The sequence below is a fragment of the Prionailurus viverrinus genome, chromosome B4 (genome assembly GCF_022837055.1).
Source record: "Prionailurus viverrinus isolate Anna chromosome B4, UM_Priviv_1.0, whole genome shotgun sequence".
Lineage (NCBI taxonomy): Eukaryota > Metazoa > Chordata > Mammalia > Carnivora > Felidae > Prionailurus > Prionailurus viverrinus.
In genome coordinates this window covers 4,286,207-4,310,184 of record NC_062567.1, presented here as the reverse complement: position 1 = coordinate 4,310,184, position 23,978 = coordinate 4,286,207, and positions in this window count along the sequence as shown.

Sequence of the window (23,978 nt, the reverse complement as noted above, 5' to 3'; positions counted from 1 at the left end):
TCAAAGGAAATGCCAAAAACAGAAACACGGCTCACGTAGAGCCACATTAACATTGTCCACGCGGAAATATCGTGGAAACTACTAACTCTGGACTCGGGAGGCGAGAATACAAAGCAGGACTTGGGAGACAGTGGAATTCATGTAAATAAAAGCAGAGCCAAACGAGAACCGCCTCGGTGCCAGCTTTTATGCAGGCTCCTTGAGCAGTTGAACGTGGTGTCACATAATCTTTCTGATGGTCGTGGGGAGCCTTGATTTCTGTTGTGGAAGCTCATCGTGTGTTTACTTGAAAGGACCCCCCTTCTCCTTTGACCCTCTCTGACGTTCCCCCTAAGGCGTCCCCCTTTGTTACCCAGAGCTGGAAGTGGCACCCTTTGGAGACTGGGAAGGCAAGGAAATGCCACCCAAGTCGATTGGGAGCCTGCAAGGCTCCAAGCAAAAGACTTCCGGGAGGGAAAATACCCTTCTCAAACCACCTGTTTTTACCCTTTGTGCATGACCTAATATGCTTTTGCAGTGGGCATGATATTATTTCATTACTATTCTTAATTGGTAATCGATTCACTTTTGCCATTCCAATAACCCCTTTGGTTTACACACCCTACCCTGAAGTTTAGAAGGTGGAACAAAAAAATCAAGCCTACGGAACAGTAACCGAGGCAGGAAGACATATGAGCTGTCAACACACGCTAAGAGAGTTGCAGACGAAGAGCATTAACAAAACACCAATACATGTGGTTGATACAGTGTCACATCAAATCTCCACAATTCGTTTCCTGGGTTCTGACAGATGCATAAAAGTCTTCTGAGCGACGCTGATAATCGAGGCACCTCCGTTTTCTGGTTCTTAGATTTGCATATGGCTCTATTAGTCCGAAGGTACAAGAGCCCAATCGCAAGAATATAGTTTATAATAACTGTACTCACAGGCAAAGTGACCAAAGTCTTGCATTCATTTTATTTTTATTATTTTATATTTATATTTTATCTCAAACATACTAATTTTGCCTTTTCTACGTGAGTATGTCTACTATCCAGTCCGACAGAGCCCATAGGTAAAATATGCCAAACGTACAATCTTTCTCTTAAAAAAAAAAGAGGAAGAAGAAAGAAATCTTGGGGTTCCTGGGTGGCTCAGTAGGTTAAGCATCCGACTTCAGCCCAGGTCATGATCTCACAGTTTGTGAGTTCAAGCCCCACGTCGGGCTCCATGCTGAGAGCTTGGAGCCTGGGACCTGCTTCGGATTCTGTGTCTCCCTCTTTTCTCTCTGCCCCTCCCCAGCTCATGCTCACACTCTGTCTCTGTCAAAAATAAATAAACTTTAAAAAAAGTTTGTTTTTTTTTTTTAAAAGAAAGAAATCTTTAAGCAAATGAGAAGACAAGCCACAGCCTGGGGAAAAACATAGTCCAAGAAACACTTAAAACTCAACAATAAGACAACTAACAACCTGATTTAAAAATGAAAAGCACAAACCAATAATTCATGAAACAACTTGAGTTAATTTAAAAAGAAAACATTATGTAACTTATGTGTAGGGAACAAAGGCAGAAGCCAAAGAACACATGCAGTTTGATTTCATCTATATGAAGTTCAGAACAAGTAAAATTGATCTTTGGTGATAAAAATCAAATCAATGGTTGCGTACAAGAGGTGTGACTGGAAGGAGAGAGGAGCTTTCTGGGTGGTGGAAATGTTTTAGATCTTGACTCTGATGTTGATTCACTACTGTATATCTTTATACTTTAATTGAAGCTTATTAATGCTACGGTTAAAGTTTGTGCTTTGCAGCGTACGAAACACTTGCCTTGGTAAAAAGATACGAAATCCTTTTTTAATGCGGCAAAGACCTTACGAGACACCTCACCAGAGAAGATATACAGACGGCAAAGAAACATAGGGCAAGACGCTTCACATCATATGTCATCAGGGAGATGCCCACTAAAACAACAACGACATATCAGTACACAACTGTTAGAATGGCCCTTATGTGGAACACGGACAACATCAAATGCTGGCAAAGACGGAGAGCCACAGGAACTCCCTCTCACTGCGGTGGGCATGCAAAATGGCACGGCCACTTTGGAAAATAGTTTGGTGGTTTCTTACAAAATTAAACACACTCTTAACACATGATCCAGCGATCATGTTCCTTGGTATTTACCCAGAGGAATTGAAAACTTGTGTCCACACAGAAACCTGCACACAGATGTCATAGCATCTTTATTCAGAAATATGAAATCATAATTTAAAAAAAAAAAAAATCTGACAGCCCCCGGACACTCAGATTGTATCATTTGTGCAAGATCCAAGTAGGAACCTGTTGACACTGAGGGCAGAGAGGTCAGCATTCTCAAAGACTGAAGAAGCCGGGTGTCCTCATCTGGGAAACTGTTTGCATATTCAAGAGGTGACCCGGGGGGGGGGCACCTGGGTGGCTCAGTCGGTTAAACGTCTGGCTCTTGGTTTTGGCTCAGGTTATGATCTCACAGTTCCTGAGTTCGAGCCCCGCATCGGGCTCTGTGCTGACAGCGTGGAGTCTGCTTGGGATTCTCTCTCTCTCTCTCTCTCTCTCTCCCTCCCTCTCTGCCCCTCCCTGCTCTCTCTCTCTCTCTCTCTCTCTCAAAATAAATAAATAAACTTAAAAAATGATTTAAAAAAGAGAGGTGACCAGTTCACCTTACAGTAAAGTCACCTCAGTCATTCAGTAAAATTCATTCCACAAATATTTGAGGTGTCTAGGTGTGCTTCTCTGAATCTTTACTCAGTGGTGCTCCTGTTCTGTAGTGCTCCCCACACGCTCAGGGACTGACTTTCGCCAGGTGCAGGCTTCTGAACCGTCTCGTCCTGAGCCCACTCCTCAAACCGGTGAGAGGGCCAGAAGCATGAGAAGCATGAGAGGGCCTAAGGCATCGCTCCTTAAAGCTGCCATGGGAAAATTCTTACATATTCCACAAAAACCACCTCGTAAAGTGGACCCTCGGGAAGTTTAGGCAAGCCCGCTGACCCTGGAGCCCTTTATGGTTCCTGTAGTACACTCATCATTAGATCTGCTATCCTTAACTAGCCGACAATGGTAAGGACGGTTTCCTCTCTCTTCCTGAAGTTATAAAGTGTGAGTTCAAGTTTTCAAAATAACCCAGGGAGCCCTGAGTGCCCCCGAGGGTGTGCCAGCGGTGGGAGAATGGACTATAACATTTGGAAGGAATAAAAGTGGGCAAAACAGAGGTGAACCCTGAGGACACTGAGTCCCGGCAATGTAACTGCTCGCAACAGCGACCAGGGAGCAGACAAGCTAAACTAAGAGGCTTCCCTGCTTCCAACCACCATGAGCAAGACAACCAACAAAAATGGGGAGTTTGGGGCAGAGGGAATTTTGGCTTCTGTGTGTCATTTCCTGACTTTATGTTAATTTTACGTCTTTTTTTTTTTTCTCCAGCAGGTGTTTCTGACAAAGGAACTAACAAGAGACCAGAGCTAGCCACCCCGTGTCTCAGGTCTCAGAGAGTTCCTACAGGCACTGGGCAGAGAGAAGGAAGGTGGGCCGGGAACTCTGCAGCGTTGAAAACACGGAACCAACACAAACACTACAATCAGAGTTTTTCTGGCTAGGACGGTGCGTGATCTTGTTAGATGATCTTGAGGAGTAATAGACAAACTCGGCCACCTCCCATGTTTCTGCGGATTAAAACTTTGAATTTGTCTCGAAAAGGCACCAACTCCCTCCATCCTCAAAGTGTCCATTACCACATTCCATAATTTAATTATCGTCCTTCACTCCTAGTCATTTGGGGTATTTATTTTTCAAGCAGGGAAAGCGAGCCAGTGGAAGTCGAGTGATTTGCAGTTAAATAAAAGAGTCCAAATGATTAAACAATGTTTCAAAGGGCGGGGGGGTGGGGGGTGGGAGGGGGGAGAGGGAAACGCCGCGATGGCAGCTCGAATGGTGTTTCCCTTCCTATATATCATGGAAGATGAGTCAACCCAGCCTAGAGGTTGACCTGAATTCTGGCATAATTACACGTATAAAAATTTGGATTTCAGCCCAATGTATAAGTTACCCTACTTACTGCAGCTGCTGCCCTTCGGGGCTGGGAGATCTCTAATTCCCAAGAGAGAGACAGCCCCAGCGGGATCCGCGGCTCGTTGAAGTCCCTCACCTGCGCACAGTCATACCTGACTCAGAACTTCATGCTTGGGAAGGCCGAGACTACTGGTAGACCCGGGACAAAGGTCCGCAGCCACCGAGGTTCTTTGTCGCAAGCTGCAAACCCACTCTAACCGGCCGAAAATTTATGAAAGCCTATTAGGAAGCTCACAGAAGCCACCAGAGGGCCAGAGAATCAGGCTGGAAAGCTATCCAGCCAAGAACGGTCCCCAGATGACCCCTCCAAAGTGTGGCAGTGACAGTCCCAGAACCCTGGACCGATGTGTGCATTCCCTGGAGGCCAGCTTCCCACCAGCTGCTCAGGCCCCCGGGGCCTCGGGTCGCTGCCACTTGCCACCAGCCCGAGACCAGCTCTGGGCCTCATCTCCAGCTGCCCGAAGCCGTCCTCTGAATCTGTGCCTCCGTGTGGCCGTGGCTGACTGGCAAAACCCTAGCCAGGAAAGGGGCTCAGAGGGCAGCTTCAGAGTCTGTCTTGGAGAGGCAGAGCTCACAATGAGGGAAGAAGTCTCCCTGATGAAAAGACACAAGATACCAAGCCACCAAAAACGCAAGAGTTATGGACACATCTTCAATCTTGTAAATTCATGGTGAGCGCTGCGAATGAGTGAATTTAAGGAGGCTTCGCGCCCCTCTGCAGTTTGAATTTACACTCATCTGTCCAAATAGTCATTGTTTACTGTGAGATTGTACGTTGCTAGTGGGGAGGAGTCTTTGTTTTGTTTGTGGCTGTGTCCAGAGCAAATAAAAGAAATCCCAGCACACCTAGCAGGTGCTCACTAAATATGCATTGAACGGATTCATTTAACTCATATGTAATTCATGTCTCTTAGGCATTGAGGTTACACAGAGTACCAGGGTTCAGCCTGCCCTCTGCCACTGTTGGCCGGAGTCCGCAGGAAAGCAGCTTGACCCCAATAGCCTGTGGTAGGTGTTTTGACAGAGAATGACCTCATGGAGACTTCCAAAGAAGTCCCTACTCAGGTTTGGGAAAGAGAGTTTCTGGAAGGACGCCCTGGAGAATGAGTATGAATTAGCCAGAAAAGCAAGTTGGGACCAGTGAGCTTGTGAGGGAGGCAAAGAAGGCAGGTGTCCAGGCCAAAGGAGCAGCAGGTACAAAAACAAGGACATAAGAAAGCCTGGGACTTGAAGTAGCTCAATGAAGACGTCTTTGGGTTATAATCAGCCTCTGCGTTTCCACTCACTTACAAGGTCACACTGTGGGCAGTGGGGGCCAGGGGGAGAAAGACAGGTTGCGGTGGAAAACCAAAAATTGACATAAAGTTCTTCTCAAAAACCCTGCAGAGGAAGTTGTCATTTTTAGCAAATCAGTGATGGACAGAGTCACCTTTTCCCTAAATCAGCGAGGGACAGTGTCACCATCGGAGCCCCAAAACTCAGGAACGTTGCCCGTCACACACATGGGCACATGTTATCGAAAGCGGTTCTTCAATAAGAAAACGAATAACCAGTTAAAAGTGGGAAAAAGATCTGGACACCTCATCAAAGAAGATTTAGAGGTATAATTAGGGAATTACAAACTAAAACAAGAATGAAATGCCACTAAATACCTATTAGGACACCTAACCATCTTTAAGCGACTGTACGAAACAGTGACAAGGGCGTACAGGAACTCTCAGTCGCTGCTGGTGGGAATGCAAAATGGTGCAGCCACTTTGGAAGACACTTTGGCAGTTTTTTACCAAAAAAAAAAAAAAAAAGTACCCCTGCTCTCCAGTATTTATACAAATGAGCTGAAAACTCGCGTTCACACAAAAACCTACACAGAGGTGTTTATGGTAGTTTTGCTTATAATTGCCAAGAATTGGAGGCCACTAAGATGTCCTTTAGTAGCTGAATGGATAAATAAATTGGGGTCCAACCAGACAGCGCGATATTATTCAGCACTAAAAAGAAATGAGCCCTCAAGCCAGGAAAAGGCATGAGGAACCACAAATGAATATTGCTTAGTGGAAGAAGCTGATCTGAAAGGGTTCCAGACTGTGCGATCCCAACTCTATGACATCCTGGAAAAGCAAACTATGGAGACAGTAAGGAGATCGGTGGTTTTTAGGGGTTGGGAAAGAGGGAGGGATGAACGGCGGAGCACAGAGGACCCTTAGGGCGGTGAGAACCATCCGTATGATATTATAATGGTGGATACAGGGCAAGGCACACTTGTCCAAACCCATAGAATGTACGACAACAATGTACATTCATTCATTCAACAGCTAGGAAGACATCCACACAATCTCATAAAGCGGTGCAGCTCACTATATTTAATTCATGCCCCTTCTGATAATCTGATTTTTAAAGTCCAAACAAATTTCATACCAAAGCTAAAAATAAACAGAAGCAATGATTATTTTTAACATGCTATTTTGAACCACCGCAGGCCTGGCCCACCAGAGATTCGAACATACCCTTCTAAGGAGCTTCCCCCTGCCTCGAACCCACCCCTGTCCCGGCATGATGACCTCTGTGACACAGAAAGTCTAGGCCAGCTCTAGGAAAAGGCAGTGTCGGATGAGAATGGTAAGAAACGTACAAGAAGGAATTGCTCAGTGGCAAAAAAAAAAAAAGAACCATCACCAGCTGGAACTAGTAGGTGGTCTACAGGGTTGGAACTGAAGGACGGAGAGGATTTGAAAAGCAGAAATGGAAGAAAGAGCATCCATAAAAAGCAAGTGGCATAAGAGAAAACACAGTGATGAGTCATCACAGATCCCAAATGAAAAGGCTGAATTGTCTAGTCTGACTAGTACGAACTCGGTATGTCAGCACCTAGCGTGGTGTCCATGAATAACAACTCATTAAATATTTGTGGATGAATAAATGAATTTTACGAAGGCTGAAAGAAGAATACTAAATTACCGAAAGACAGCCAAGAGCCTTGAACATAGGCAGAGGCACCGGCCTTTATCTTGGGTGTAACAGGAATGCATAGCTTTTGGAACAGAGATGCGGCATGAACATATCTGTGTGCTTTGGAAAATGTATCTCGCCACTACCTATGGGATGAAGAAAAGCCGGGAGGGAAAACAGTACAAGAGACGTCCATGGAGGGATCCAGTGAAAATGACCGAGAGTTTGCACTCTCTTTTGTATGTAACTGTCTCATACCATTGTTGTCTTAATCTTTCATGAGAAGATAAGGTGAGGAAAAAAATATTATTACATGTAATTCAAATACATTCCTTCTTCCAAAGTCACTCACAGGTTCAACTTAGTGTAACTTGCCTTCTGATTTCAAAAATAATACGTGTATCACGGAACATGTGCAAAGATACCCCAAATATTTTAACCTTCTGAAATTATATCACATGTAGAAAACATAAACATCTTGGTGTATACATCGTCATGTTCCGTATTCTATGTGTGATACACACACACACACACACACACACACGTATTCCGATCACTTTCACATAACCGCTTTGTCTGGATTTTTTTTTTCCTCTGAAAACAAAATTTCTTTGATTATAAAATTCTAATTATAAAAGTAATTATAATTATAAAAGTAAACTATGTTTGTTATAAAAACCAAAAATAGCGAACACGGTAAAGAAGAAAAATAAAACCCTCTATGATCCCACCACTGAATGAAAACTTCCTCTATCGACATGTGGTGATAGTACCTAGATTTTCTCCACCCTTTATATAAATGGGTTAGTTAGATGGATGATGGACGAGTAGGTGATAGATAGAAGACAGAGGCATAAATGGATTTTTTAAAGTGATAATGCTTCATTCATGCTTTTGCAATCTTTTCATCTAACGATGTGACGAAATACACATTCCCCGTATTGTTAAATATTCTCTTCTTTACTACATGATTTTTTATTGGCCGCACAATTTTAGCAGGCCACCATTCCATCACTTACTTAACAAATTCATCTATTGCCGTCCTTAGGTAGTTTGCAATTTTCTGCTGTTACAAACAACTGTATGGTGAGCATCATTGTCGATTACTCTTGCTTAAATTCAAGGTTAAGTTTCTTGGGATAAACTCGTGAAGATAAAATTGTTCGATCAGAGTGTCACTCTATGTTTGTTGCTCATTTAAAAACTCGTAAGTTCAATGCATGTCGTCTGTTAAAATGCCGTATATCAGATTTATTTTTGAGATAATCTCTGTTTTCTAAATAGGCCAATTGATTCACTCTTCTTCAGAATACTAAGAAGATATTAAATGATGCCAAACCAAAAGCAGCGGTTGAGTGTTGAGGGGCGGTAACGAGAATCTGAATTATTCACCACGACAAGCCTGTTGGACTTGGACCAGAACACCATCAGCCACGACCGACCGCAGGAGAAGCCAGCCGCTGCCCCTCACAACTGGAATCTTCCCCCACAGCCCAGCCCTGCCCGGTGTGGCCACCACTGTGCCCCCGGCCGGCTTTATTGCCTCCCTCCTTAGTCATCTCTGCAACGAATGTCAGTTCTGCCCCTAACGGTTCTGTCCTCTGATAATCTCTGCTTTTAACTTTTCACTCACTGGAGGGGAAAAAAAAGAAAGAGTATGCGTGTGCGTGCGTGTGCGCGTACATGTGTGCACGTGCGTGATTATTGCGTGAACACTGCGTGCCTTTCTCAGTCCGACGAGCGATATAAGTTACTAATATTTGAGTACATTCATTCCACGTGGTGAGTCGAAAACACTGGGTTTTACAGACACAACCAAGGGTTGCATAACCCGTGGTTATGCAGGATTCCTGGATACCACAGAGTACAGATACTAACAAAACTCTCACACTGAGGATCCCAATTTGTGTGGCTAAGTAGCTTTTATTTCATGAATATGCAACAATCAACCGAATATAATGTCGGAGCATTTTTTTGAATGGTAACCCGCAACTATTCTAAAGGCTCAATGAGATGATGTTAACGTGCACTAATACTCAGTCCTGCCCCCGTGCATCCTAGCCCGCTGGTTTCTCCAAGCTTCTTCGGGAAGTTTCTGCCACTTGGACCCAGCCAGGGTCTTATCCTCAAATGTCATCCTCAGGCGTAAAGCGACAGAAGAGGCAGGAATCTCTGAAGCCTTGAAAGAAGAAAGCCAGGACCCGAAACAGGGGGGCTGGGGGCAGCAAAGGGGGTGAGCCCCTTCACTCAAGGTCAAAGTAGCCGCTGTATTAAAACTGATGAGGGAAGACCACAGGCTTCTTCGAATCTAGATGCAAACAGGAACCCGTCAAAAAACTCCTATCTGAATTCTAAACGCAAGATTCTGGCGTTGTTCTCAGTGGGACCACAAGCTACAGGAAACATTCCCACCACCCGGCCACCTCATGGGCAAAATTGAAAGGCGGTACAAAAAACCAACCTCAGTAATCAAGATAAAGACTATTACGACACAATACTTTTGAGTCAAAATCAATGTAAGAAAATGCATGGTGAGCAAGGTATGAGACACTTTAATAAAGACAGCCTCGTTCATTTTTTAAATTTTAATAGTTCAAAATTTCGCATTGAAGTATTCTTTATCTCAGTTATTGGGTTTACGCCTGGGGCAAGGGCTTCCCTCTCCTCACCCTGGTCCCAGCCCTAAAGGAAACCAAGTCTCGGGTGCAAGATGGAATCCCGTCTGTTCGGGGCAAACAGCAAGAGGGCTTGAAGAGCAGCCTTCTCCTATAGCCCTGAGAATGTCTCAGGCAAGCCCTGCCTCTCCCCCCAGAGGAGACTCTGTGTTTACCCAGATTTACCAAATAAAAAGGCAGGATCCCTGGTTCAGTGTGATTTTCAGGTAAGTAGAGCATACTTTTTTAGTGTAAGTATGTCCCGTGCAATATTTGGGACATACTTATACTTTAAAAAACACACACACACCAAAAAAACCTAGTCGCTGTTTGTCTGAAATTCAATTAAACCGGGCATCCTGTATTTTCTCTGGCAACCCTACCTCCACTCCTCTCCCACCCCTCCCCCAGGAAGCCTCCCCTAACCCCAACAAGAGTTTCTATCTACCCTGAGAGAGATGGTCACTCTGAAGGCCCGTAGCAAGAACAAAAGAAATAAAAATAACAAGCGAACTGAAAGCCAGGCCAACACGGAAAGAATGTTATTGCACATTTGCTGACAGAGACCAAGGGAGATTTCCAACATAAACAAGGAAATTCAATCTCTCATTTGCAAAAGCTTCCCCTGTGCTAATTTGTTAACTGCTCACGTAGAGACACGGAACCAAGTGCGTTTAGTTCGGCTTCTTTTTTCTTATATTATGCAAATCGAAGTAGTCCCTGCTGGTAAGTGCGGCACGAGACACCAGAAATGGTGTGGCTGAGGCCGTCCCCCAGAGGCTCCAAGCTGTTGTACAGACCGGTCAAGTCGATCACACTTGACTTCTTCCCGACCAAATGAATTATCTGGTCAACCAACGTCGTGAGCCACTTCAGTCAGCCACAGTCGGGAGGTTGCAGACCATTTCAGATCTGAAACCAACTCGGGCTTGCCAGTTAATGGCTATTTTTGTCCTTCATCCCGACTGTTCTCTGGCTCCCACGTAGGGGTCAGGAGTATCCTAAGCCCCCGGAGGAAAGCCACGCTCGCACACTCCGCTGCTTATGAAGGAGGCCGGTGCGGACTTTCTCCCCTTTTCCTAGTCAGGGGACGCGCTATGTCATCTAGCTGGAGCTGAAAGAAAGCAGGAATGGTTGTCTTTTCAAAATACTGCTTTTTCCCTCTTCTTTCTGCTCAGCAAAGCTGGCCGGTGACCCTGATCCACTTCCCTATTTTCTCTTTTGGCATTTTTTTTCCTACGTATTTTTTCCTCTGCTACAAAACGGACTGCCGTGCAGTTGTATATCTTATTCACATTTGCACCCTTTTACGTTGAAAAAAGAAAGGTATCTATTTCCTTCACATAGAAAGAGAAAAGAAGGCTCTACGCACTTTTCTCATAAAGATTGTGATCAACCCACTCTCAGCCAAAGTGTCCTTAAAAATAAGGAAAACTTTCACGTCCATTTGCAACTAGAATTGATATCGTGGGTTCTAGTACGTGAGCTTGGTCAGGTGGATCCGCCGTGTTGGCCTTTGTGTCTTCAATTCATCTATCTGAATTGACCCATCCTTATAAACACTTCCAGCTCTATAATTCTAAGCTGCACACGGATTTATAGTATTAATTTTGAAGAGTTTAAGAGGTTTGGCTAATATGGGTGTCAGAAGGAGAATCACTACCTAGAGGAATGCCAGCGGTCTCAAACTGTTTGGTGAATTCACAGGGGCTCGTATCAATACATTGGGCAGAGAGGTAGAGACAAGAGTGACCCTTTCCTTCCCTCAGCTGCACGCGGCATGCTCGTATCTGGAAGCTGAGTCAACTTGCAGAGCTCGCTTATATATCATAACTGTGCTTAGCCCTCAAGATACACTCAAGAGATATCATCATATAAAGGTGTGGATAGTACCACAGAACTACTAGTCCAATGAGTCATCAACTTCACTTTTAAGACACTTAGATTAGACCCCTCATTAAAAGTTACTCTTGGGGTGCCTGCGTGGCTCAGTCGGCTAAGTGTCCGACTCTTGATTTCAGCTCCGGTCATGATCTCACAGTTTGTGAGACTGAGTCTCGCGTTAGGCTCCATACTGACAGCACGGAACCTACTTGGGATCCTCTCTCTCTCTCTCTCTCTCTCTCTCTCTCTCTTTCTCTGCCTCTACCATGCTTGCACGTTCTCTCTAAATACATAAACTTAATTTTTTAAAAAAAGTTACTCTTGAGTAGGAATGGAACACTGTGCCCTAAGGAGCCAAAAATATAAACCCAGACCCATCAAAGCAATGGTCTCATGTTGGTCTAGGTTTTTAAGAGTAAGTTTTGTACTTCTAAGTAAGAATTTTTGTTTAATTTTAAACATATCCATGGCATTTTAACTGGAATGTAATCGAGATGTGACTAAGTTACCAAACTCATCCTTGAAAAATGAGAACCTAACCTAAAAGGCAACCTACAGAACTGGAGAAAAGCTTTGCAAGCCACATATATGATGAATATCCAAAATATATAAGGAACTCAGAGAACTCAATAGCAAAAAACAAAGGAAAAAAAATAGTCCAATTATAAAAATGGGCAAAGGACCCGAATAAGCTTTTTTCCAAAGAAAATATTCAAATGGCCAGCAGGTACATGAGGAAAAAAAAAAAAAGCACCTCAGCATCACTAAAAACTCAAAATAAAAACCACAATGAGGGGGTGCCTGGGCGGCTCGGTCGGTTAAGTGTCCAACTTCGGCTTAGGTCATGATCTCAAGGTCCATGAGTTCAAGTCCCGCATCGGGCTCTGTGCCGACAGCTGGGAGCCTGGAGGCTGCTTTGGATTCTGTGTCTCCCTCTCTCTCTGACCCTCCCCCGTTCATGCTCTGTCTCTCTCTGTCTCAAAAATAAATAAACGTTAAAAAAAAAAAACCACGATGAGATATCACCTGGTGATACTGGCCATCATCAAAAAGACAAGAGAGAACAAGTGTCAGCAAGGATGTGGAGAAAAGGGTACCCTCGCGCAATGTTGGTGGGAATATAAATTGGGGGCAGCCACTGTGGAAAACAATATGAAGTTTCCTCAAAGACTAAAAACAGAACAACCATATGATCCAACAATTCCACTTCTGAATATTTATCCAAAAAAAAATGAAATTTGGGTGCCTGGGTGGCTCAGTTGGTTAGGCATCCGACTTTAGCTCAGGTCATGATCTCACTGTGGGTGAGTTCGAGCCCCACATTGGGCTCTCTGTTCTCAACAGAGACCACTTCAGGTCCTCTGTCCCCCTCTGTCTCTGCCCCCCCCATTACTCTGTGTCACAAATAAACATTTAAAAAAAACTTTTTAAATGAAGTTGATATCCTCCAAAGATACCTGTACCCCATGTTCATTACAGCATTATTCACAACAGCCAAGACATGGAGGTAACCTAATTGTCCATCAACAGATTAATGAATAAAGAAAGTGTGATATAGATAGATAGATAGATAGATAGATAGACAAACACAATGGAATACTATTCAGCCATTAAAAAAAGGAAATCCTGTCATTTGCAACAACATAGATAGAACTTGAGGACATGAGGCTAAGTGAAACAAGTCCAAGAAAGACAAATACTGTATGACCTAATTTCTAGGTAAAATCTAAAAACAAACAAACGAACAAACTGAAAACCAAAACTGAATAAATAAATATAAACAAACTTATAGCAACAGGTCTATCAGACCGGCCCTTGCAAGAGGCAGGAGTGGGAGGTGGCCGAAGGTGGTCACAAGGTACAGACTTCCAGTCATAAGGTGAGTAAATTCGAGAATATAATGTACGGCACGATGGCTACAGGTAACAACAGTGTCTTGTAAATTTGAAAGCTCCTAAGAGAATAAATCTTAAAAGTTCTCAGCACAAGGAAAAAAATGTGTAACCACATGACATGATGGATGGTAACTAAACTTCGTAGCAATCATTTCACAATATATACATATATCAAATCATTATGGAGTACACCTTAAACCCATACAATTCTACATGCCAATTATATCTCAATATGACGGGGGAAAAAGAGGGGGAGAAAAAAAACACCCGTGCTTATAGACACAACTTGATGTTGCTATTAGGAGGCTGTGAATTGTCTCAGTAATGATATCCTGGCTGAAAACACTGCAAATGAAAAAAATGTCTTCCCCGCTCAAGAAATCAGTTTGTGACTTGATTGTGGCCATGACAGAATTGGCAGGATTTTTTTAATGAAGGCCAGGGTTTATCATCAGTCTTCTTCAAACCTAGCTTCCAGGTGGCGTTGTGGGCGCTTTCAGAAATCAAATCCATCAAAATATATAATGTCTTACCTTCACATAAGTTCAAAGGAATATGGCTTGCGTTGTGAGGGCAATTGCCAAAGAAGATTCAGAAAACTGTGCTGGCCAATGGCAGTTGAGTTAAAAGAAAAATACAGGGGCGCCTGGGTGGCGCAGTCGGTTGAGCGTCCGACTTCAGCCAGGTCACGATCTCGCGGTCCGGGAGTTCGAGCCCCGTGTCGGGCTCTGGGCTGATGGCTCGGAGCCTGGAGCCTGTTTCCGATGCTGTGTCTCCCTCTCTTTCTGCCCCTCCCCCGTTCATGCTCTGTCTCTCTCTGTCCCAAAAATAAATAAACGTTGAGAAAAAAAAAAAAAATTAAAAAAAAAAAAAAGAAAAATACAGCCGCTGATGCAACCACTTAAAACAATATGATATTCACTCATGTCAACATTCCAGATTCTGTTTCTCAAAAAATCCTCCATCATGGTTTCCAGTTATAAATGGGTTGAAAACATGCGGCTGTCTCCCCTCTCTCTTGAAACCCCAATAAAAAAAACCAGTAAAGAGGTTTGTTTTAAGGAATAAATCCACAAGGACAAAATAATGGGATAGGAGGAACACTTCAGAAGCTAGAAAGTAAAGAGGACGGGTGTGGAATTAGCAGTTACGAGAAAGCTGAGTCATACGCGGTGCCATTGTATTGTGAAATACAGCAGCCTCGTCCTAAACCACAGTCGGGGAATCCAAGAAACAAATTTTTACCACCCGAATCCCCAAAGGCACACAGGCTACCACTAGGGACCCCTGGGAGTGCGAGTGAAGTCAAGGCTCCAGACAGCAAGGTGCGTTGAAACTGCTTCAGAAGGGGAGACCCATCTTGCCGGCTGACTAACTGTCCATGTCCCACCCTCAGAGCCATCTGATGGTTTATTCTCTGCGGAAGCTAAACCAGAGGGTCTCTAGATTGCAGTACCCAAGGCACCCTTGAAATGAGGCGTGCCACAAGAAAACAGATGGATTAAAATTAAAGTTTCCTTTCTGCAAACTGAGATCCCTAACCCTCTGTCCCCCTCCGCCAGAACACCGCCATCCGGGATTCTTCATGTGCACTAAAGACTAGAATAGTAGCCTCTAGATGTGTTAAGAAGCCCGTGAAAAAAATAACCTTAAAAATTGATGGGGGGTTTCCCCAACCAATGACCCCGTCAGATTACCCTGTAGAGAAGTCTGCTACAGTCAACACCTCCTCCTCAGGAGCACAGAGCATCCAATTAGCCTCGTTTAGCTACCCACCCTTGAAGTATCAACAGACATTCAAGGGAAAAGCTTTTAACAGGAAAAAACAAAAAACAAAAAAAAACCAGAAGAGAAACAAACATGCGAAAGCAACAAGGGAAAAGAAAAACTATGCAGAAAGATGTACATTTCAAGAAACCATCATGGATATATGAGCGTTCTTTTCAAAAAACAAAAAGTCGGGAAAACCAAGGAAGAACTCTTGAAAATTAAAAATGTGATATTATATGATATGTTGATTATTCCTCAATGATAAATGTTGCAGAAATAAGAACTTCCGGGGCACCTGCATGGCTCAGTCGGTTAAGCGTCTGACTTCAGCTCCGGTCACGATCTCATAGTTTCATGAGTTCAAGCAGAGCCTGCCTGGGATTCTCTCTCGCCCCCTCTCTGCCCCACCCTCACTTGCACACAATCCCGTGCTCTCTCTCAATCTCTCTCTCTCTGTCTCTGTCTCTCTCTCTCTCTCAAAATAAATAAGTAAACTTTTTTAAAAAGAGGTGATTTCCTCTGGGGATCAGGAGAGTAAAGGGGGGGGTCCTACTCTGTTCAGGCTGCTATGATGAAATACTATAGGCTGGGTGGCTTATAGACAACAGAAATTTCTGTCTCACAGTTCTGGAAGCTGGAAGTCTGAGATAAGAGTAAAGGCCCCCTTCAGGGCTGCAGATTTCTCCTTGAATCCTCACATGGGTCCTCATTTATAAAAGCACGAATCCCATTCCTGAGGGCTCCACCTTCATGCCCTAAGTACCTCCCAAAGGCCCCATCTCCTAATACCATCACACTGGGAATTAAGGCTTCAACATGTGAATTGGGGGGGACATAAGCATTCAGGTCACAGTAGAGAGTACTGGGGAAGGAGCTGCCATCAGTCATAATAAATCTTGTAATCTGACCCTTTAAAATCACGTGCAGGTGTAACTTTGATTAAAAAAAATAGATGAAATCTAAAATATCAAAACTCAGATAGGTTGTTTTATATCTACATCATTTAGAGGCCAAGGGCGGAATGTGTAGGGCGGAGAAAGGATAAAAAGAACACTAGTGGCCACAGGGAGAATACCACTAACTATTTGGTGGCAGCTCTTGGGAACATTAGCTGAATTCCTCGAATCCACAATTGAATGAAAGCTAGTTTGAGATCATCTGTCTTTAAAACCAATATGGCCTCTTTCCAAACATGTTTGACTGTCCATGTGCAATGCATTAAAAGCAATAATAAAGCTAATCAGAGGGGCCTCCCACAAACATTTTGGCTACACAGACCAGACCACAACATTTTTCCTACACCTACTAATGTCAGCAACGTGTCGATGGCGGGAAGCTGTAATGGCATGAAGAAGTCTACTGCTACAGTAGGGGTTGTATCTTATTAACATTTGTAATACCCAAGAGCCATAAGGGCAGAAAAGAAACTGCCTATCTGTGGGGACTCAGACTGTAACTCCATTGGAAGATGTTAAATGAGTTGTGTGGTGAATTCTAAGAGTTAAAATTTACCCGTGTGCCAGGAACCGTTCATTGCTTTGTGTATATTAAGCCCTCTCTCCCTCGCTGCAAACTTACCAAGTAGGTATGATTTTTCTCCTCACCTAAAATTTTTTTTGAAGTTTATTTATTTATTTTGAGAGAGTGCAGGGGAGGGGCAGAAAGAGGGAGAGAGAGAATCCCAAGCAGGCTCCGCCCTGTCAGCACAGAACCCAACACAGGGCTCGAACCCACGAACCGTGAGATCGCGACCTGAGCCGAAATCAAGAGCCAGACTCTTAACCGACTGAGCCACCCAGGCTCCCCCCAACCCCTCCTCATTATCAAGATGAGAAAACTGAGGCACAAAGAAGGGGGATAACTGGCCGAAGATGGGATAACTGGTGAGTATTGGATCTAAAACCGACTAACGCTCCTTGACCCCTACTGCAAGTCAGATTTGCCCCAACCATGAAGATGTGGGGAAAGATTCTCCCACCTCTCTTCATAACAGCGGACCTCCTGCGTGAGTCCCTTAAACAAGAACCAGATCCTCAACCCTATTTATTGAGTCCTTAATACATGCCAGGGCTCTGCTAAGCATTTCACAAGCAACGTCTCCTTTGATCCTCCGGCAATCTGACAAAGTAGGTAGTCTCACTGCCGTGTCCAGATGAGGAAAAGTAAAGTTCCCCGGGGGGGAAGAAACTCCCCTCGGTCCACACAGAGCCAGGACACAAACCCAAACGGTCTCATTCCAAAGCCCTCTGCCTTTCAGAAACAAAAAAATGACTGACAGAGAACGTGATGGTACAAGGCTGAGAATCCAAAAGGAAGAATCTAGAAGTTCCTTGAGGGTGAGGATTGTAGTACTTCTAGTCTTTACCACAGTCAGCAAGATATTATCTAATTTCGTCTTCTGTTGTTATTGCCATGGTCCATGTTGCTATCGCTCAAAGACTGTCTTCTGCTTAATTATATTTTAAATGATTAAATTCATCATTAGGATCTAATCATTTGTCTTCAAATGGTTTAATTTGCTTGAAGTCAAACTGCCAGTAAGTGACAGAGACGGAAGTGGAAGGCTGTGGGCTCCTTACGACCCCTGGCTTCCATGCTTGAGAATATTGAGTTTCTGTGAGTAATTTCAAATTTCTTCTTAGCAATCCCTAGACATTGTGTATTTTTTAGCGCAGATTACATTGACTCAAGAGTGGTCAGGGTAAATCGTTCCATGTTCCAGCATGCATTGCAAGCAAAGGCAGGGTTATGGGCAAAATCACCGTCTCTGCGGAAGTCAAAGGGAAGGAAAAGAATTGAGAGACAAGGTTACCCCGTTAGCCCTAACTAGCTAGCTCATGGTGAACCTCTTGCCTCCCCAACAAGGCTTCTGGGGCAGTTAACCCTGTAGGCCTGCAATTTTTGTCTTCGCTGAACTTGGGCAGAAGTCTCTGCGTGCACCATTCATTGGCGCTCGGTACACGAATTTCCTTCTGGCCTCTCTTTATCTGTTTACCTCTCCTTGTGGGAGAACCTCACTTCCCCAGGGGCAGCAGGACAGCTCGGACCTTGCTCTCTCCTCCTTTGCGTCCCCCACCGTGCCTTTACACAGCACAAGCCCGTGCACAGTCTGGAACGTGGCAAATACTTGCTGGATTTGCTTGTTCTTGTGGGAGGCGAATGGAGAATTGGGTGACAGAAAATAGGGGTGCTTTAGAGTAAAGCCGGTACTGGGCAATGGCACAGAATAAGCGTATTCCACGGATTTTACTCCCTTCATTAGCACTGTTAAAGAAAACACTCTCTTGGAATGAGGGCACCCAAGAGGAAGGAAGAGTCTGTAAACGTGTATTTGAGAATCGAGCGCCACAGACATTCCCATTGCTGTCGGTGAACAAAAAAACTTTTGTTCCAGGGGCCCTTGGGTGGCTCAGTCAGTTAAGGGTCAGACTCTTGATTTCGGCTCAGGTCATGATCTCGTGGTTTGAGAGCTCGATCCCTGCTTGGGATCTTCTCTCTCCCTCTCTCTCTGCCCCTCCCCTGCTCTCTCTTGCTCTCTCTCTCTCTCTCTCTCTCTCTCAAAATAAATAAAATAAACATTAAAAAAAAAAAAACTTCTGTTTTTTGGGTATTTCCCCCACCTCTTTAGCCCACCAGAGTGTCGTGGGGATCCGATGTATAAATGTTTGCAAGCACTTTGAACAAAAGAGGGAATCACACCGCGCGATTGTCGCATTCGATCCAGAACGGGCATGGCACTCTGTGAATACAAACAATAACGGCGGTAATGACTAGTGTTCTGCTACGAAAAGAATTGGATTGCCTTCTTTTTTCTCCCTCCGGTTTTAATCAGGATAGAACTAATGCAGCATCTGCCGACCAAGGAAAAGGACTTCCAGAAACACAGAGCTGGGGATCTCAGCCAGATGTCTTAGCAGAAAACCCTTGTAGAGGCTGTGATGTGCTGCGTTCGTAGCCTCCGTGCAACCCTGAGTAACTTCTAAATGTCCCTCGGCCTATTTGAAAGGATACAAATCGGCATTTCTTCATAATCCCTTTCTCTGTAGCAGAATAAAGGTGGTTTAATGATCTTTCAATAATCCCTATTGCTGCAGGATTTGAGAATATTTGGTAATTCTCCACATCAATTCACCCCCCAAATAATTCATTATTGCAGTAGGAATTGAAAGGGAATTGTCCTCGTGTTCTTTATTTTCCCCCCACCATCCTCGCTGGACCAATTTCCTCTATCAAAACAAACAAGCCGACAGGTACACTGCTGGGGCCCAACACTGAAGGGCGAGGTGCGGTCCATGACGAGCCATTTCCAAAGCCTGTTACCGTCAGTTCAGATCCCGGAAGCTGATTTGAATGTTTTGCCCCCCGTCAACAGTACACGTGCTTCTGGGACCTGTTTGCCGGAATCCCGATTCCTCGACTCGAGGCCCCCCCCCCAGCTGATGGGAACCATCGTGAAGGGACACGCGTGGATCGCCCCATTAGTCACTGAAACATGAAGGCCTAGACTTGGGACGCCATTTTGAATCTGGACCCTGGGGGGAGGCCGAGGGTAAGCTCCAAAGGGGTTCGCTTCCTGTGGTCAAATTCTAGTTCCTCTTCCTGAAAGGACTTATGAAAATATCCCTGGCTGAACCCATGGCTGACAATCAAATATCAGATGAACGAAGACAGAGAGGAGATGTTGACACATCATACTTCCATCGGCAGTGAATCAGATTCAGACTGATATGCCGACTGGTAGGTTCTCTGGATGGAGGCTCTGCTACGTCCATGGGAATATGCCTCAAAGGTGACCACACCATCAGCCAAATGAAGTTCCATATTGGCCTCCCGTCATCCCAGTCCCTCCATGCCACACATTTGGGCCAGACGTCAGTGGTCAAGGGAGTGGGGGGCAAGGTCCCCATAAGCTAATACCTGTGCTCTCTTAGACCACAGTCATGTTACGCATCTGGATGCTACCCCGGTCTGGAGAGTCACCTATTAACGTGGGCTTTTGCAACACTCCTTGCAAACACAAAGTCTCTAGAGAAAATGTTACCCATTCATTTGTATTCTTTATATTTTTATCACATTTTCTATGCAAAGAGATTTGGAAATAGATAAATCACAAGGGTGGAGGGATGCTGTCCCAGCAAATAATGGAATCTGCTTCTCTGAAGGTTTTCCCCCAAAAAATGTCTATAGTAATTGTTCTGAAATGGCTCGATAGAGAGGCCAAGACCTTGTTCCCGGACCGTGGGCAAAACCTCAATCTCGGCTTCCCCAGCAGCTGAGGGTGATCTCAGAGGTCCCGTCCAGCTGGGACCTTTCGGAGGACGGGACCGCTTGGGTTTCCTTTACGTTCAAGGACCACCCGAAGGGCCCCGCAGACCTAAGCTTCCACAAAGCTCGGAGATCATTGCTGCTAACTCTCAGACCACCACTGGGAGCCAGGTGGAAAGGGGTGCATGGGGGAAACCGTCCTTGCTCAGAAAACAAAACAAAACAAAAAACTAAAAAAAAAAAAAAAATTTTTTTTTTGAGCTATGACTTGGCTCTGATGTGAAAGAAGAGAAAGTTAGGCGGAGTGGGGGCGGGGGCGGGGGGCATTTTTTTCAGAACCTCGTGGCCCAGCCCTAGTTGCGACACTCACCTGCTTCTCCCCTAAAGCGTTGCAACACTCCATCCCTGAAACTGACCTAGTTTGTGTCTGTTTAAGAAAGTGCCTCCTGGGCCACAGGTGGCCCTGGCTGAGGCCAGGCACAGCGAGTGGGGATCTGTGTCTGAAGCCTGGGGTACACTCTTTTGATCATTTGGTAACAGGCCCGGAGGAGACAGAAATGTGGCAGTGCCCTGCAAAGACCACAGGAGCCCCAAGGAGAGGCCGGGCTCCCCACCCCCAGCCCCAGTTGATTCAAGAGGCGACTCGCCTGCCTTCCAGCTCTTCCGCTTGCCCCCCTGTCACCTGTCCTGCCAGCCCGAGGACCCCAGAAGCAGCCGTTGGCCCAGCCCCGGCCCTGCTGAGACGCAGTCCTGTCACGCGGAGCCGCTTGGCCCCCGAGCTCGGCCACGGAGCTTTGAAGGAAACAACCAGACCTCACCGCAGACGTGCAGCCTGGTTTTGAGTCTCGAGAAACAGGACGCGCTCCAGCTTTGTCACTCTTGGGCTCCCCTCTTCCAGGCCCTGCACCGGCCCGACCAGCTGCTTGGACCTGCTCTTGGCTCTTGCCCACCCTTCGCTCGTCCCAGGTCTGCCTCTTCTCTTGCAGGGGCTTCCCCCAGGGCTTTCCCCAGGCGGGCCCAAGGGGCAGTGGTGGCCTCGCCCCGCTGCGGACGTGCTCTCCCAGCTCTCGGCCTCCGGGACACGCCCCGGCCTCCTACACCTCCCTGCCAGCGCTGACCTGCTTTCCCACCCACCCTGGCTCCCAAGTGACAACGTGGGTTTGGTGACCCTCCAGCACACTCCCCCTCACAGATTTCCCTTCTGCCTCTCTCCCCCAACCCCTCAGCTCCACTTGGAACCCAAGACTCCAGGGTCAACTTTGGTACAGCAACGGCGTCCCCCGACACGGGGGCATTGGCCTCCACGGGCCACAGGGACTGGGCCCCACGCCCCGCCCTTCCGGGCCATCATTTCTTCGGGGCCGCCTGCAATGAGACCAGAAAATTCCCCTTCTTGCTCAGGGGTCGCGGTATTTTCACTTGGGAGGTGATACGGCTCTCCAGACGGCTAATGTGTCGCCAAATGGTTATTTCATTATTCACCGAATAAATGGTATCAGGTCAGCACCGACTCCAACCTCGGATCTCGCTGGCTTGGGATCAATGAAGCATGCCTGTTGCCTTCCAGCGTTCCCCTCCTCAGCCTGAAAACCTTTCTTCAGCCTCCCTGGGAGGGCCGCACAGATCTTTTCCAGCGGCCAGCTCCGGAACAAAGAGCGGAGTTCGTATTTCTTCAACCTCTCCGTCACCAACACCGAGCACGAAGTACGGCGGGGGCTCATCGCGTGGCCTGTTTGCGGAGTTTCTAAAGGAGGCGTTAGGGACGTGCAGGGTCGGGAGCCAGTCCCCTCTGAGGTGTTTCTCAGGACGAGGTCCCGTGTCCACCTGTACCGACATCTCCAACGGTCCCTGCATAAAATGCAGATTCCTCAGCCCACGACCTGCTGACTCAAAATGGCGGAGGGGGGGGCCTGGGGCGCTGCATCTTTTCACAAGCTTCCCAGGTGAGCTGCAGTCACTGAGGCACTGATTCAACCCCATTTTACCTTCCCAGAGACATTTCTGGATAGAAGAGGAGGCGACTTTTGATCGAAGGAGGCATATGAGTGACTGTAAGTCTTCAGCGACTCTAGACATTTGTGGACGTGAGAGGCCCCACCAACTATTACCATGAGGTCACCCGGCCTGACCCTGGCCCAGCCTTTGTGAACTGGTCACCCAGAGACAAGTGGAAAAGCATCTCCCGCCACATCTCCCAATTGTTATTCAGCCGAGGTCCCGGCAACAGAACCCGAGCTCGGGTGAGCCGGGCTCCCAGGTGTGCGGACAGTGCCGCGTACGAGACCATACGGTTCCGGTCCTCTGTGTCGCGTAAAGGGTAGGAAGAAGGAGGCTGTGGGACACGAACTAGCTCCTTTAGTGTTGACACCCTACTAACGGTCGCGCTTTCCGCAGGACGGTCCCTTTGGTCCATTCCTATTGATCCAAAGACTGGTTGGTGAGTCAATTCGGTGAAATCAGCCTGCGTGGTAACACCCGCAGAGCCGGCCTGGGGTCAGTTACTTTCTGACCAAGTGTGGTGGCTTCTCCTGCGCCCCCCTAACTGAGCGCAGGCATCGCAGACCCACCTACACCGGCGTTGAACTTGCCTGGAAACCATTTTGTGATGAAAACGAGAAGAGCCATCCGGGGCGCAACACCTGTCCGGAGGGGAGACGGGTTTACCATGTGGCCCTGCCCGGTGGGCGAAGTGTATGAAAATACATGGAAGCGTCTAATTCATTCATTTCACCACCGTGGGAGAGTGCCCATACTTCTCCCTTTTATAACCAGATCTTCCTCGGCACCAACTCTGTCCCTGGCACGGTAGCCTACAAGCCCAAAGGCCCCCCGTTAGAAACCCTGCATCCCTTCTCAATCAAAAATCATTAAAAAGGCTAAGTTGTGGAAAGACTAGGTTTAGGAGGGGCTGAATGAAAGAAGCGGGATGTGTGTGTGTGTGTGTGTGTGTGTGCGTGTGTGCATTCTTCTAAAGGATAGGTGCAATTTCAGACTCTTTCACATAGAAATATAACAAAGGAGCCCAGAGCTCACAGCCACGGCGTGCCCATCTGTCGACAGGCTATTCAATTAACTTATTGTTACCAGCGAAACGCCAGCTCGGCGCGTCTGGAGAAAGAGGAAGTCCCAGGTGCTAAAGTGACAGCCATTAAGCTGCTGGCAGAGCCGAGAAAGCAAGTTGTTCCATCCGAGGCATGCTGACCGCCTTCTCTTCCCCGGGTTCTCCCCCTTCCCTCCACCTCTCACTTCCTGGTCTCTTCTCCTCCAGATTCACGCTTCTTCCCCTTTCTTCCCCACCCCCCTTCCTGCACCCCCCACCCCGGCCAGGGTATGTCTGCTTGGGGACCAGAAAAGGTCGCCCTCTCAATCTGAATCAAGCACTTCTTCTCGAGCGAGAAGCCCCGATAGAGGAGAAGCGGGCTCAGTTCTGAGAATTTGCTGAAACGTCTATTTATGTCGACAGAGCCAAGGGAGGGGAGCG